Source organism: Trachypithecus francoisi, unplaced genomic scaffold, assembly GCF_009764315.1.
Source record: "Trachypithecus francoisi isolate TF-2019V2 unplaced genomic scaffold, Tfra_2.0 Lachesis_group11, whole genome shotgun sequence".
In the NCBI taxonomy this organism is placed as follows: Eukaryota; Metazoa; Chordata; class Mammalia; order Primates; family Cercopithecidae; genus Trachypithecus; species Trachypithecus francoisi.
This window is the reverse complement of record NW_022681456.1, coordinates 69,137,753-69,142,666: the sequence shown is the minus strand read 5'-3', so window position 1 is coordinate 69,142,666 and position 4,914 is coordinate 69,137,753. Positions and strand designations below refer to the sequence as shown.

Here is a 4,914-nt window from a genome sequence, read left to right as displayed (position 1 = left end):
ACCACCAGTAACAAAGAATCCCAAGGTCCTGAGCCCTATGGCAACTTCTTCCTGACCTAAACCCCATTTGAGGACATTTGGGAACCCAGGTACTCTAATTTTTTTCATTCATTCAGCAACATTACTGAATTTCAGTCCTCATGGGGGTTTCAAGAGTGGCTGGGGATAGCCATTTTCTTCACTTCAAGCAGTGAAGAAAATGTGCTCCTTGCTATAGGCAGGAACAGCAGAAGTCTTAAAAGGTTTTAGATCTCAGTTCTCAGCACATGTTTACTTCACAGAGCAGTGTTTACTTCACAGCAGGCGATCAAATAATGTTAAAGTTGAAAGAGGATCTGACTTTTAGGGTGTACAAAGGTTTGACAATTTTCTTTAGACATCATTAGATTCTCTCTAGTGTATATGCTTAAAAAAAAAAAAAAACCCAAAAAACAATCCTGGAATTCTTAGAATCCCAGAATTCTGGGAAACAAACAGAAAATTATCAGGTTGGAGTGATTCTGCTTCGTGGCTCTCCATAGATAATTTAAAAGTGAATGGCTCTGTGGTTGGTCAAGCCACAGATGAGTTCCTTAGAGACCATTGGGAATGCATATTTAAGGCGTGATGGTGATCAGGCCTGTTCTAAAGTGAGTTGTGGTGCTAAACACTGCACCACAAGCACACATGATGGAAATCTATCTTTGAGCCTAGAGTTGGTCCACCCTCCCTTCTTATGGTGAGCTCTAAACTGCTTTGCAGTGAAGAAAACATTCTTAATAAAGAACCCCACATGAGGAAGGGATGCCCACGGTGCCCTCAGAGAAGGCTGCTGTGACTCCAGAGGCTGTTAACATGCCTGGTTGCACCCTCTTGGAGACCACGTCCTTTTCTCCAGAGCACAGACCTTGCTGTGCAGGGAAACAATTACCCATATCTTCCTGGGCTTCATCAGTGCAGGGACTGGTTGTATTTTTATTCACTACTAGTATAATATCTGGCACAAAGTCAACACTAAGCACATAAATGAAACAGAGCTTCTGTGAATGAACTTGTGCTATCATTCTAGATGTAAGATGAATTATGGACAATTCAGTCCATAACACCAATGTGGAGCTAAGGCAGCAAAGCATTGGTCTAGGGGAAGACAGCAAATCATTTTGAGGAGATTTTGTTACTGCTATGAGAAACCACTCTGAATCTAAGGCAACTTGTTACCTCTTACCCTAGAAGTGCCCCAGGGAAGGAGGACCTTTCCTTGTGATTTGACAGAAGATCACTGTGGAGAGGGAATGAGGGTCCTTTTATGAGGAATGGGATAAAGATTTTGACCCCTGATTTTTTGATAGATAACTTTCTAGCAGATTGAGATGATCTCAATGAAGGTCACTAGCAAGAAAAGATCCCGAAGTATCCCAAGAAGAATCTTTCATGAGAGAAGAGGACGTCTGTTAATCTGGGCCCAATGTGAGGCCGTGTTTATAGCAGCAATTATAAAAACAGTGGCTGATTGCCCCAGGACTCTTTTACCCGAAGTAATTTTGTTGGTCTTGCTCAACGTGTTTGGCTTCAAAGTAGGTGGCATTCAGTGATGGATAGTCCCACCAGGGTGTCATGGGTGGGAGAACATTGGTTCTCTAATGGAAAGATGAATAGTAGTTTGGCAACAAACAGTAGATGTGCATCCTTCTTCCAGCTCAGGTATGAACTCCTTGAAGGCAATGACTGTACTTGGCTGCACAGTTTCAACATTCTTTGAAGATATTCAGTGTAATTAATGATCGGTTTACTGCACTCTTCTCAGCTGAGGCTTGGCCTTAGATGCTCAGTTTCCCTGCCTCCAAATTATTTTCTTGGACTTGTGAGTGGTAAGTCATTGGAATGGAAGAAAGTCTTCATACACAAGTACCTTCTATGTACTGAAAGAGAAAGGTAAGAGGTGCCTCAGCCTTAGTGTTCAGCTTCTGGGACCCTTTGAGCCATGGGGGCAGAGGCTGCTGGCACTCACCCTGGAAGACAGAATTTAATCCAGGTCTCAGCCATCCTTGAAGTCTTTTGCATGCTCTTGGTGAGTCTGTGTGAGCATCACTTCAGATGTGGTGAGAAGCTTACATGGAAACTATTACATCAAAACATTTCATTTAGTTGGGGGACTGTTTGGAAAATGCTATTTTTTTTTTTTTGAAGGAACAAAGAGAAGTTGATGAAAAGATTTGAGGTTATAATGACCAAAGTCTCCACTGCCTTCCTTCCCTCCCCTCCCCTTCTTCCAAAATGAGAGAAAAGAAATAAAGCTAGAGAACTATCTAGAATATAATAAGTCTGGCAGGCCAGGCTTTAGTGAGGATAGCGTGTCATTGTAATACCTTTTAATTACAGCTGTATAATTATAAATAGGAAAGAAATTAAAAGATGAACATGTGGTTTGTAATGAAATTACCATAAATACCATGGCAAACTTTAAAGTCATCATGAAAATTCATAATACAAAAACATGAATGTGGAGGTTAATTTCTCCTAAAACTAGAAATTAAAATTTTGTGGACTCATGGTCTTCCTTGTTAGCTTGGCATTTCCTCCTGAGTACACATAAGCACTATTAGTCATGCAGACATAAACAGACCTTTAAAGAGTTAGAGTCCTGGTTGGCAACCCTTATGTTCTCCAGGCCACTTGGGCAAGCTGACATATAAATGACTCAGGTTCCAAAGACAAATGGTGGAAACATGAAAAGAAAGCTAGTCCAATTGCCTGGACGTTTTTGATTACTTCTCCATTTGGAAGCAGGCGTGTGTTTTGTTTGTGATACATGAGTTTATCTAGCCTTCTTTATTTAAAAGCCCATTTTACTTCCCATTGAACTGACACATTTTCATGATTGAGGATAGGGGATCATAACTGCAAATAGCTACATTGGTCCTGAGGCCAAAACTCAAGGTAGTAGATTGGAGCACTTAGACAGCTTACATCATCCTTTAGTGCCTTCATGTTTCCCACAAGCTAGCTCCTGTTTGTTGAAATACTGCTATTGGGGTTAATATCATGAGGTCAACTTCCTAAGCCTGTTCCTTAGCTGCACACTACTAAGACATCTTAAAAATGTGAAACCTTGATTCAAAGAGAGATCAAATAAGTGAGTCTGGCTCACTCACTATTGCAGACCTTTCTCTGACATTGTGAAAATGCTTAACACATGTCCAAGTGATGGTAAATTGTGCCCTCTCTTTGCATTTGAAAGAGACTGTTTTCTTTTTCTCAACCAAGAATAATTATTTTACCATTTAAAAAAATACCATTGGCTTATGGGCTAGCACAATCAATTAAGAGGTGTAATTTTATGCCTCTGCTATGAATAAGAGCTAATGCTGTGATAGCTACCTGAAGATAGGACAGCAAAGTAAATTTGAGGATGCCAAATAGAAAAAGATATTGAGGAATAAAGGGGGCGTATTGGAGAAGGCCTTGTATGCTGGACATTTTTTTTTTTTATTATTATAGATAAGGAGACCCATGGAAGGTGTTTAGGCAAGGAAGTGATATGACAAAAGTGGTATTTTGGGATAAATTGAAAGACAATAAGTAGGAAAGTGTTCACTGCCTGCCCTGTAGATTCTGTAGGAGCAGGAATACAGTGGCAACTGCCTGACCTTAGTGTGATTCTGTGGGAGCCCAGCTGTTGGGAAGCGACTGCTAGGGCTAGGTAGAAGGTCTGGCTCCTGAGAGTTCTCTCCTCCCTCATCTCACTGTCTCCACCCAGTGGGCCATGAGATTTCAAGTGAGGGATATAGACCTCTAAGCAGAGCAGTGCCCCAGGTGGAAGAAAAGGGGGTTCTTGGAGGGCAGACGCACCTGGCTGGGGATGTTTGCAGCTCTGTGTCATAGTGGAGGTGAAGTTTGAAATGGGCTCGAGGGATTGGTCTCATTTCTCCATACCCCTTTTTAAACTCTGAGGAAAGGATCAATCTAAGACCTGGGTAACTTTGATTGGCCCCTCCATCCAGAGTCACTTTGCTAGCCAAGCCAGCAGATGTGCTGAATACATTGTGGGGAAAAATACGGATAAATTAGAAGAGTTTGATTGCTATAAAAGGAAGATAAGCTGAACGACCTATAGCAAAGGAAGTTAGAATTAGTGAATCAGAGACATAAGAATATAAAACAAACATAAATAGCCACAAAGAGGGGAAAAGAGAAAAATATCAGAAATAGCAAAAAGAAATGAGCATCACAAAGAATATTCAACTAGAGAATTTGGTAATAAGAAAGCAATAGATGAAACGAAGAACTCAATAAAGTGACTGAAGAGCAGAATGCAAACCTTGGATTAACTAATCAACGAGCTGGAAGTCTCAAAACCCTAGGCAGCAGTAAGAAAGAGAAGGACTACAGTGTTTTTGAAAGGACAAAAGGTTAGCACTACCCTTGACAAGGATAGAAGAGGCCCTCATGCCTAAAAATTAAGAAAAAAAATGAGAAATTCATAAAAAAGAGAATTAAACAATATGGAATATAGAAATAGAAATGTCAACATGATAATAATCCCAGAATGAGCCTGGGCAAACATGGTGAAACTATAAAAAATACATTTTTATTCTCTATAAAAAAATAAAAAATTAGCTGGATGTGGTGGTGTGTGCCTGTGGTCACAGCTACTCAGGAGGCTGAGGTGGAAGGATCGCTTGAGCTGGGAAGGTTGAGGCTGCAGTGAGCAGTGATTTCACCACTGTACTCCAGCCTCCAGCCTAGGTCACAGAGCAAAACCCTGTCTCAATTGAAAAAAAAAAAGTCTCAGAATGAGAGAGAAACAATAAACAGTAGTGGAAAACTATTTTGAATTAACGATAATCTATATAGAAATGCAGATAAAAGCTTTAGATTGAAAGGGCTTCTCCAGTGTTGTACAGTAGAGATAAGAAAAAAAAAAATCATCACGCC

At 40.5% G+C, this 4,914-nt stretch overlaps 1 pseudogene; it reads left to right on the top strand.

The window, feature by feature from the left end:
* Nucleotides 1-4,367: 4,367 nt before the first annotated feature.
* LOC117091248 lies at nt 4,368-4,461 on the top strand (annotated as a pseudogene).
* Nucleotides 4,462-4,914: the final 453 nt, after the last annotated feature.